General features: G+C 38.7%; 1 protein-coding gene across 2 annotated transcripts in view; it reads right to left on the reverse strand.

Annotated features, from left to right (window-relative positions):
- LOC140463195 (docking protein 5-like) overlaps positions 1 to 12,616 on the reverse strand; it is a 447,686-nt gene that overhangs the window by 121,605 nt on the left and 313,465 nt on the right. The window lies entirely within an intron of this gene.

The following is a 12,616-nucleotide window of genomic DNA, read 5'->3' on the forward strand; positions in this document are numbered from 1 at the left end:
GACCAATGAAAGATCTTTTAACAAAATTTCAGTTTAACTGGAAATCAAGTTGCATTCCACTGTTTGGTCATTGGTCAAACTTCAGCTTCTCAGAACTTGTAAAGTGGTCAAAATACTGAGGTGTGGGCCTTACCCAAGATTCAATCTGGAGAAAAGGAGATAGAAAGATCTCAATTATTTCTCATTCCCAGAAAGATAAACCAGTAAACTTTCAATTAACACATACTGGCATTACTCATCTTACATACTTTAAAATGGAGTTTCAGTATGACCATGCATTCTTTTCCAATTATTTGTTTTTATTTACTGATTTTTCCCTCTGAATTAGTGCTGTTGCATACTGGTTCTGCTGATGCACAGTTTTAAAACTGTCTGAATCACATTTCAGAAGAATGTAGGATTGGTTTCTGGGCACTTTACTCCATAACTCTGAGAAAACCCAATTCCCAAATACTGTTCAAGTTTAGTTCAGCTGAGAGCTATGGCCTAGAACTATGACTGCAGGTTGTATTGTGGTCTCTGTGCAAAATATGTTTCCCCCAATCACCCCCCAGCAAAACCTGATACTATTTACAACTGAAAATAGGTCCTATGTTACTCTTATGAGTAACTGATTCAAAGAAAAGGGTAAGGAAATCAATCATGCTGGAATTGGAAGTATCTCAGTAACTTCTTACCACTTGATACAAAATGTCAATTTTGCAGACATTTGGTAGCTTCAATTTTGTTGTCTAAGTCTCATTGAAGTTTAAATGTCTTTTGTGATCTTTCTTCAGATAAGCACAGTCCCTCCAGCTGGCTCAATGGAGTTGAATCTACAGGAAAAGTTGGATGACATCTGACAGCTGTTTCTTTTAAGATTCCTTGTTTCAATGATTAGCTTCCTACAACATTTATAAGAATACACCTCCCTGTTCATGATAGTGACATTGCGGTTTGTAACATTATGATGATGAATGCGCATTCTCTTCGAAAAAACACGGCAACCTGTCTATTTAAGTGTAAATTAATTTTTAACTGCACGATTAGTTTAATATCTTCCAAACTGCCCAGTACTGAAAATACACATTAATAATGAAGTCTCACTATGTCAGACTCAAATAATTAAAGAAGATTTACAGAAATAAAAATACTTGCTTTTCATTTTTCTGTCTCTTGTTTCTTTTTTTCTCAGTAACATACTTCTTTAATTCTCTTTATTTAATTTCATGAATACGATTTGATACTGAATTCAATATTCTCAACTGTCTCTTCCTAGTTCAGATTCTGTTTTAGAAATTGTTCTTTGAACTGACTGGGGGTTAAGGAAACAGACAGTCATTTGTTCTGTTCATGGAGGTCTGCTCATTTGTATTACTTATGGGATGTAGGTTCAGGGCTGACCGCAAAATCGGTCAAAAATTTCCAACTATTATTTCACTATAAAAATGCCTCATCACACTGAATGTTAGCAAAAGTATTGAAGTCATGGCAACAGCATAAAAACTCTCCAAATGTCCTATTTTTGAACACAATACTGGTATTGAAAATTGTTAGGTTGTAACTCTAGGAGAGATTGTTCAAATATTATACCTAAATTAATTGGAAAAATTATTTTGTTAACTTGAGCATTGGCTAACAACTAGAAAATGACAAATCGAGTCTATCAATCCACCAAATTATTGTAGCAGTTTGAGGTGGCAGTTACATATAATTTGTTCTAAGAATCACATCACACAAATTTTAAATTTGCATTTCAATAAATATCACTCTATGAGAAGTCACGCAATGTGACACCACACCCACATCATAACTCAGCAAAGTATTCCCAACTGAACTCTGCCCTCAGGTGATTGGCTGAAATTAATTGTGAAGAGTTTAAAGTGCTCAAATGAAATATGATTAATTAGGTTTTTATGAAAACTATAAGCTCTCATACTTTGGCAGACTTCATTTTTCAGACTAAACCAAAATAAATGCACTCGAGGGTCATTCATTCACCCCTGTCATTTTATGATTTATAGCTGTTCACGTTCACTTTATTTTCACAGATCTTTCACAAGCTACAGAAACAATTGTGTCCATGTATTTATTAAAGGAAATAAATGCAGATGTTAATGAATAATGATAATTGTGATTAAAATTGATTGCAAAAGCTGTATCTTTGAACAATGAGTTTACTTTATTTAAGTGACCAGCATGTGCAATCAATTTTGCACATTTCTTGGAATGTCAGACAAGGGAGCTCCAAGTTATACTCCAAACCATGTTTCAATTGCTGAATGCAATAGATAAGTCTTGCACAATGAAAGGAAACCTTTTAAAGAGCTGGGCCTCATTTACCCGAAGCCAGTTCACTCCCCTTTCCAGATGGGAAGCAATTGAAATCTCCCAACCTTCAAATGTGTGTTTGTTGAATAGCTGATCGACAGTCAAATGTGAGTGAGAAGCTTGGCACTTTATTTGGATGGAGGGTTGGATGAGATGTTAAGTTCCATGACCTTTCAAAACATATAATTGGTTTGTAGTCAGATTCGAGGTGTATATGGGCCAAATGAGAAGGAAAGAGCACAGTCTGATCCCAAAAAACTGCATCTTCAACCAAGTACTTCCTTAACACTGCTCTGATGTAGAAAACTGGGTGTAGGGTTCAAAGCTAACTGTAAGATAATGTTAGCAATTGAATTCAGGCATTACTTAATATTGTTTAATTTTCCTGGCATAAACAGTTTCACTTTTTTCCAGAAAGTGAAAATTCCCATGAAGAAAAAGAACAAAAAAAAATCTTCAGTTTCACCATCTTCTCCCTCTAGACACAAAAGGCAGATAAATAGATCAAAATAAAACATTCACTAGTTATATCCAATCAATTATCAGAAGAACAAAACTATGGTCTAAAATACCTACACCTGCAGCAATTCAAGATATCAGCTCACCACCACCTTCTCAACTGAAAATATAAGTAAATAAATGTTTGTCTACTCAACAATGCCCTGATCTTGTGAATGATGTTTTAAAAACATCTATAAAAATATGATGGAACTGTGGATGCTGGACATCTGAAAAACATAAATTGCAGGAGAAACTCAACAGGCCTGGCAGCTTCTGTAGAGATGAAATAGTTCACATTTTGAGTCTAGTGACCCTCCTTCAGTAAGTTTAGAGTAAATGTTTCATTCTGGATAAGGCGGAGTCTTCAATTTTGAGTGATAAGAGGCTCTTCAAATGACAACTGCATTACACAGACACTCATATAGTGCAGCTAAAAGAAACCAGTGAGGATGACATCCTGTAATTGAACTATAGACATTAACTTACTGTGTGGAGTCCAAGTCCTGGCACACTTGACCACATCTTTCAGCATCAGAAATCAATGCCAGTAATGACTGCAATGCAGAAGCAATGAGTTATGGCCTGGAAAGATTCATCCAAGTTGCCAAAGCAAGAATCTTCCAAGTACTCATGCCATACACATGATGCAAGAACTGCTCATTCAAACCTTGTACTACAAAACCTCACATTGTGCAAAGCATGGCTTCTGTCATACATTGTGCTGTCTTATTGCTAGGATATGTTTTGTCTTGGGGCTTGGCTTGGCCTTTGGACCAGGATTTTATAAGCATATATGCCAAATGTATCTTAGTGCCACATGCTTTATTGAGATCAAGAAAAGCTGGACAGCTTTTGTGGAAATGTGACAAAACTGAGCTGTTACAGACTTTGTTAGTTAGATGAACCTTGCTGAGCATAGCAATAGTGTTGGCAATAGTGTTAAAGCACTTAATTCTTGTTAGGCTGCTATTACTTCATACTTGTGCCTATCCTCCAGCATTATGTGAATGGTATGGCCTTTCTTTCTTACCACAAAGATTGTTTTAGTGTTTTATTTGGTGTAGAGGCAATGACTGGCTCAACAAGCTTCTTTGACTGTCTCCCTTTGGAAAAATCACATGCAAGCCATTTGGTGAGGCATCATCCAGAACTGGGTGTGCTCTCAGTATGACAGATATTGGAGTGCATTAATCCTACAGTTAATTCTTACTTTGAGTTGGTCGTTGAGAACATTTTAAATCATTTCTGGATCTTACTGTTCACACATGGAGAGATTGTAGTGTTAATTCTGTGAAACCCTTCCTTTCTGTCAGCAAACAAGAATTTTAGAGTTCTTTTCTTGGTATCATTTATTGTTTGATTTGTTGCATAGATCTACTTACATTGTTTAAACAGCTATAATTTGGTAAGGGTATCACTTGATGCCTTTTATAGAATGACATTTCTGCAAGCTGTAATTATACCTTAAGAACAGTGAACTGTAACACCTTGAGCTGTGTTGTTAATTTTGAAACAATGTAGATTTTAAAATGTCATCAAAATAATACAAAGAAACTGTTTCCACTCATAAATGGAATGAGTTCCTGACAGTATAGTTTTAAAATGTTTTGAAATGAGGTGAGGAAGAAAACATTTTTACAGAGTAGAGGGCCTGACATGCACTACCTGGAAATGTGGTGGGGGCAGGTTGAATTGAGATATTCAAGAATGTTTCAACACAGAGACAGACAGCTGAACCAAATCAGACTTTCTACCTCTGTATTTGCAACAAAATAAAATTAAAAACTTCAAAAACCCTCAGAATTGACTCCAACAGTTCCTAACCAGACTTCTGAATAACTAGCCCTCAACTCTGTGATGAATCAATTTGTATCCTAAACAAAAGACTTAGTCATTTATTAACAATACAGTAACTTTAGCAGAGCAAAAATTAAATAAGAAATGAATCTAATTGTTCTATGCTATAAACCCCACAACCTCTGTTTTCAGCTCAATTTGCACAAAATACATAGAGACAAACAAACATGGTTCGGGGATAAATAAAAAAAATAACACAATGAGCCATGTGTTTTCCATGATGTGTTGTCTCACAGGCAGAGATGTGATTCCTTGGTTGATTTTCTAAAGATGTTGATCAGGGTCACCTTGACAGTTCAGTCAGATAAGGGCAATAATATAAATTAGCTTGTTATTGTCTGAACTTTTCAGAGTTGCTCATGGAAGGTTAGGCAGGGGCTTTCAACTCTTTGTGCTGTTGCAACAACAGCCAAATTCTTGTGTTCCACTGAAAACATAGTCCAAAACTCAATTCAAACTCTGACCACTCCCTGTCAGACCAACAGACTGCTTCATGAAATCCTAGTTACCATTTAATATCTGCCACCAGCTTGAAGGTAAGTTCTTTTCTCAACTTGCTGGAGCTTTTTCACAGGTACTAACCTTGTTAGTAGCCAACTCCTGCTCTCTGCATGGCAGGATTCAAACTGCATCTGCAGAGGAATTACTCCATTACTTTGGTCTCTGGATTAATGAGCGAGTCATAATAATATTGGACCATCACGCCCCATTGCTTGACATCATTTTTTAAAAGATTCTGAGATAAACAATTTTGCAAATAGATAGAGATCATTAAAGTTAAAAATGTATACTGTTGATTTATTTAACAATGTAAGTTCCTTATATGTAGAACCAGGAATAAGCGATTTAGCCTTTGAACATGTTCTATTATTCCATAAGATCATGAGTAATTTTCTACCTCAATTCCGGTTTCCTGCAGTGTCTCCTGATTCCTCAATTCACTTGGTACCTAAAAATCTGAGAAATTCTATCCTGAATATACTCTAAAATCGGTAATCCCTTTCACTATGGAAAGAGGGATGACTGAGAAAGAAGAAAATTCTACACAATATGTAATTTTGAAAGATTATACTGATCTCAAAATTTATTTATACTGATCATATTTTTAATCTGGTCAGTAATATGATCCCAATACAATCTTGATGAGAGATTAACTTGGACAATGGAATATATATAATTACTTTGCAGACAATTAGTAATGATAATATGAGCAATGAAACATTTTATTTGTGTTATTATAAATCAAAAAGCATCCACATAAATGATATGCACTAAAGTCCAATTAATTTTAGAGATTTAAAAAACGAGTCCAACTGGAACATTCATCACAGATCTCCAGCAGGATTGCTTAGAACAGTCACATTTCTGGTTGTCTTTGTAAAGTCACAAATTGTGAAATTTTGCCAGAGAAACTTGGCTGCATAGTCAAGGTTTGCAATGTGATGGTGGTAACCAAAGGTGTGTGCAGTTCGCCTATTGCTGTATAGCAAAAAAAATTACTGATACTATACATCTCCTGATTGAAACAAGGTAAAACAGTATGAGGCAGTGTAATGAAACATGAAACTATGCAGTCTAATAGCTATAGATAGCTACACTTATTACCACTTTGAAAAACTGCTTCGTGAGATGCGAGCATTGCTGTCAAAGCCAGTGTTTGTTGTTCCTCTCTAATTGACCTTGAGGTGATTAGATTAGATTAGATTACTTACAGTGTGGAAACAGGCCCTTTGGCCCAACAAGTCCACACCGACCCACCGAAGCGTAACCCACCCAGACTCATTCCCCTACATTTACCCCTTCATCTAACACTACGGGCAATTTAGCATGGCTAATTCACCAAACCTGCACATTTTGGATTGTGGGAGGAAACAGGAGCACCCGGGGGAAACCCACGTAGACACGGGGAGAATGTGCAAACTCCACACAGAGAGTCGCCTGAGGCGGGAATTGAACCCGGGTGATGATAGGCTGTCTTCTTGAATAACTCCAATCTATCCTGGTAGGTACACTCAAAATGCTGTTTGGAGCGAGTTCCAGGTTTTTGATCCAGAGACACTAAAAGCACAATGATAAAGAAATGGGACAGGATTGTATGTGGCTTTGAGGTAACGATGCAGGTGGTGATTTCACTATGTATTGGCAGCCCTGGGCATTTGAGGTAATAGAGGTCATGCATTTACAAGATGCTACCAAAAAGAAGTTTGACAAGTTTTGTTGCATGTTGTGTGGTGCACACACTGATGTCCCTATGTACTAGTCGTGGAAAAGTTAAACATTAAAGGTTGTGGATGGGGTGCCAATCAAGGGGGCTGCTTTGTTCTGCAAGGTGTTGAACTTTTTGAGTATTGGAATCGCATTCATCCCGATAGAAGCATGGTAGTCAAACAGATTCTTTTGGGGTAGTCATTGCCACAACCTCTTTTCCTACTTAGAGTCAGAGAGCCATAGAGATGTACAGCATGGAAACAGATCCTTCGGTCCAATCTGTCCATGCCGACCAGATATCCCAACCAAATCTAGTCCAACCTGCCAGCGCCCGGCCCATATCCCTCCAAACCCTTCCTATTCATATACCCATCCAAATGCCTCTTAAATGTTGCAATTGTACCAGCCTCCACCACATCCTCTGGCAGCTCATTCCATACACGTACCACCCTTCACATGAAAATGTTGCCCCTTAGATCTCTTTTATATCTTTCCCCTCTCACCCTAAACCTATGCCCTCTAGTTCTGGACTCCCCGACCCCAGGGAAAAGACTTTGTCTATTTAGCCTATCCGTGCCCCTCATAATTTTGTAAACCTCTATAAGGTCACCCCTCAGCCTCCGACGCTGCAGGGAAAACAGCCCCAGCCTGTTCAGCCTCTCCCTATAGCTCAGATCCTCCAACCCTGGTAACATCCTTGTAAATATTTTCTAAACCCTTTCAAGTTTCACAACATCTTTCCGATAGGAAGGAGACCAGAATTGCATGCAATATTCCAACAGTGGCCTAACCAATGTCCTGTACAGCTGCAACATGACCTCCCAACTCCTGTACTTAGTACTCTGACCAATAAAGGAAAGCGTACCAAACGCCTTCTTCACTATCCTATGTACCCGTGACTCCACTTTCAAGGAGCTATGAACCTGCACTCCAAGGTCTCTTTGTTCAGCAACACTCCCTAGGACCTTACCATTAAGTGTATAAATCCTGCTAAGATTTGCTTTCCCAAAATGCAGCACCTCGCATTTATCTGAATTAAACTCCATCTGCCACTTCTCAGCCCATTGGCCCATCTGGTCCAGATCCTGTTGTAATCTGAGGTAACCCTCTTCGCTGAACACTACACCTCCAATTTACTTCTTGTTGTTTTAACAAATTTATCCACCAGAAGTTCATCACTTCCTCCAAGTCATTGGTAAAGATTGTAAATAGGTGTAACCCTTGAACAGATCACTTTGACATTTCACTTATTTTATCATTCCAAGCTAAGAATAGACTATTTATGACTATTGTTTCCTGTGAGCTAAACATTCCTATATCTATGCAAATTAATTAGTCCTTGGTTAATTAATGATAATCATTAAATAATAAATTACTTATTAAAGGCAGGTGTCAGCCTGCATGCCTTCAATTGTATCAATAAAGGAATTCAACAGAGTGTTCGCAGTGTCTCACCTGCATTTCCATGTTGGGAGAGCCATTCCTTCTGAACACTTTTTGGGGGAGTAACAGGGGGAACAGAAATTGGGAACTGTTGGAGTGGGTGTGTGGGAACTGCAAGAGAGGTGAATGGAGATTTGGAACTGTGGAAGGGGAATGGAGGGGGGATTAGGGGGAAATGGGGTTACAGGCAAACAGAGGAGAATGGGGGGAGCATGCATTAAAAGTCTCAGGTGCATGTGAACTAACAGAAATGTGGTCAAGTGTAACACTTTGAACAATATAAATCACAAAGGAAAGTACTCTCCAACGAGAAATGGAACAAGAAGTTTGAAGATCCTTCAAAGGCTGGAATTCTTCAATTAAGCTAATGTCAAGAGACTGCGGGCATTGCAAAGCCAAATTCATGAGCCTAAATACATACTGGACAATACATATATAGTATATAGGTCAAATAATGTGAACTTACCAACTAAAAGCATTACTCTTCATTTATAGTTATTATTAAATGCATTTACTTGGTTTACTAATTCAGCATTTTCAAATTAAACTCCACAATATACAATAACTGTTTAAATTATCCTTCATTTAGAAAATCAACATTCATAAATTATGATTCATGGATTGTTCATAGATTCATTGAAAACTTCTGGGTATCTATTAAGCTGTCAATTTAAGTTGACAATTTGTCAACCACCGCAAATGTACCAATCCGAAACCTATTAAACCCCAGAGCCTCACCCGACATCTCCCCCAACATCCTGGACTCGAGGACTATCTACCATCACTTGGACCGAGTATCCTGCAACCATTGAACCCGAAATGTCCCTCTTTCCTGGATTTGAAACATCTCCACATCCCCATCACCAACCAAGGACCTGATACACCTTATCATGTGGACCCTGTTACATGTCTCTCCTCCTAATAGCCACTCTTCTGGCTGGACACAACATTCATCACCACCACCATCATCCATTCCCCCTCCCCATACACACTGCCAGACCCATGACCCTACATTTTCCCCCATCAAAACCTAATAAACCCCAGCCCCACTCAACCAAACACCTACCTTCTCTGCCAACAAACCCAATACAACTCCCTGCCACCACTTGACGTGATACCCACCTCTCCTCCTTCGTGTTACTGAACACTCCTTCCAAACCAGGTAACATAGCACCATTCTCTACCACTGCATTGATATCGTCTCTGATCTATCCTAAACACTCCAACATTTACCTGGCACCCTTCCTGCCTTGTGTCCAGGCTGGGTGGAAATGTGGCTCAGTGGTTAGCACTGCTGCCTCACAGTGCCAGGAACCTGGGCTCGATTCCACCTTTGGGCAACTTGTCAGTGTGTAGTTTATACATTGTCCCTTGCGTTTGTGTGGGTTTCCTCTGGGTGGTCTTGTCTCCTCCCACAGTCCAAAGATGTGCGGGTTAGATGGATTGGCCATAGTGTCCAGAGATGTGCAGAGTTAGCCATGAGAAATGGGGATTACAGGGATAGGGTAGCGGAGTGGGTCTGGGTAGGATGCTCTTTAGAGGGTCAGTGTGGACTCAATGGCCCAAATGGCCTGCTTCCATATTGTGGGGATTCTACGATTCTATGAACCTATCACCCCACCCAACCTGGCACCTGAAATACAACCTTATCTTACATACTTACTCTTTCACATGAACTGTCAAAGTGATTGTGCTGCAGGACAGTTACATCACAAATGTAGCAACTACTGCCATGAAACAAAGAATCATGGCTTGATGTCATCCAACTTCCCATGCCATGATGTTCCCAAGGGACAAATAGGATGTCATTAGGCTCAAATATCTGGCTTTGACTACAAGTCCAAAAATGTACAGTTCAGGTGGATTGGCCATGGGAAATGCTGGGTTATAGGGATTAGGGAAGAGGGGGACTACGTATGGGTGTGATGCTATTCAAAGGGTAGTATGTACTTTATGGGCCAAATGGCCTGATTCCACACTGTAGAGATTCAATGATTCTATAACAGACAAAGAATGCTCCATATTTTTGTTTAAAGTCATGATTATAATCTAATAATTGTTATCCAATTGTGACTACCACCCCTCGGAAAATCTGGTCCAATATTATTTGGGGAATGTACAGTATCTGTAATTAGTTGAAGTTTAAAATAATTTTAAGTCTATCGGAAAACAACTAAAATATGTTATTCCATTTATAATACAAAATAAAAGTAATAAGATCAACTAAATGCCAAACACAGTTGGAAACTCTTCACAAAGCCTTATAATTAACAATTTGATGGATCAGTCACTATACCATGGGGAAATCCTCAATGCAGAAAAATTTAAAATAAGTAAAGATACCAAGGTCGAAAACTAAAGCTCCATATCTTTAATAGAATGGGTGGAATGAGACTGAGTTGTTGGAAGTGGCAGATCCTCTATTTTAAGTCTGATGCTATCATCAAGGTATATTAAGCATCTGGAGGGCACCTCAAAAGGAGGAGGAAGAGCATCCTGGATCTCCTTACCAGGGCAGGCTGCATCTGAGAAGCTGTTGAGATATTACTTCTCCATAAGTTATCAGTCCAGCATTACCATTGCTCCTCATGCAATTCTACAGCCTCCAATCCGTCTACTACATGCCAACACATTGTCCTTTCAGGAATGAGGTTTAGAAACATTTCTTCATCAAAACCGTGGTAGAACTGTGAGCCTCTCTTAATTAAATAACACTCAATCTAATCTAATGTAATCAAAAATTAAAAGCCTATTCCAAGTGTGAAGGCATCAACATCAGTATCCACTCACAAGCAGGTACTACAAGCATCAACGTCATGAGCATCCACCAACCTTGTTGGATTGATTTAGATGTTAGATATCAGCCGCTAAAAATAGGTCTCTTCCAAACTCAGTTCGGGCAAATACACTGGAACAAGACAGAAGCCGGGCTTCAAGGATATGCTGAAAGCCAACGTGAAGAAATGTAATACTGACATTAACTTCTGCAAGACTTTTACTTTGGATCGAACCACATGGTGGCAGTGTCTGTGGCTCCATGATGACAAAGTGAGGAGGAAAATTGATAGCAGTGAAAGCAATAGGCCCACAATTCAAAATAACAACACAAGCACATATCCCACAAAGATGACACATATCTGTAGATCCAAAACTGGCGTCTTCAGATGACTGCTACTGGGTGGTGATGGACTTAAGTACCTGTATTTATGTTTTATCAGTAACAAATCTCACCTTGTAAGAGGGATGCCAAGTTGCGTCTATCAGCTACCTCTCAGGTAATTCTTCACACACAGGAATGATGAAGGACAGCTTCTAACTGACAGCATGGGATTAAGGGTGCACAGCTGCGTTTTAAATACAGTACTGACAACAGCAACTTCAGACATCCCAGCAGTGGTGAATACTTCTGCCATTGCTGAGCGCATGCCAGCATAAGCAGTGTACAAGGAAGTTCATGGGGCAAACTGTGGAGAATGGCATGAGATAACTTTGATGTGGAGGAGCCAGTGTTGGACTGGGGTGGACAAAGTTAAAAGAGCTCACAGAGAGAAATCCTCCACTAAACATCTAGCTGATTTTTGGTAAACTTTAGTTACTTATTTGCCCTTCTACATAACCCACAAAATTTGATTGCTGAAATGTATGTTGGCCAGCAATTAGTGCAATTCTGTGAACCAAGAGAGAATCAAGATGTTACTTCCAGTGAATCATTAGAGTGTAATATTGAGCTCTTTAAGATGAGGATTACAGGAAATAGGTCAATTACAGGCAAAATCATCAACTGGCCTAAGAGTACATTGAAAAGAAAACTGCTACATTGTGGCATTTTATGGATTGTATTTTTAATCAAAACTGTTTCAGATGTGGATATACTTAGAGCCATGTTATAATTTTCAAAGGGAAGAACAGTGCTTTTGTGGTTTCTGTTATGATCAGCTCTCACTGCACAAGCATTCAATGAGTTTGCATAGGAATCATGGTTTACTGCAGAGACACGGATTTTCTTGGCCCAGGAACCAAACTGAGTTGGAGTTTATTTTTTGCTCTGTATCATCCAATTCTTACTCCATAAATAATTCATTTGATTTAGTAATGTCTTGAATTAATTTACTTAAAAATAAACACCAGAATCTTTTTCATGCCACAATGGCCAGGGCTTCAAAGGCGTCTGTCAGAGTAGACGTTTCATAAAATACACTTCCAAGTAGATAACTTTTTTCAGTAAGAAATACGAGGAGTTCCCTTACCTTAATTATCCTGTGGATATCATCATGCCATGTTGAGTACAATAAGATCA

Source organism: Chiloscyllium punctatum, chromosome 37, assembly GCF_047496795.1.
Source record: "Chiloscyllium punctatum isolate Juve2018m chromosome 37, sChiPun1.3, whole genome shotgun sequence".
Taxonomy (NCBI): domain Eukaryota; kingdom Metazoa; phylum Chordata; class Chondrichthyes; order Orectolobiformes; family Hemiscylliidae; genus Chiloscyllium; species Chiloscyllium punctatum.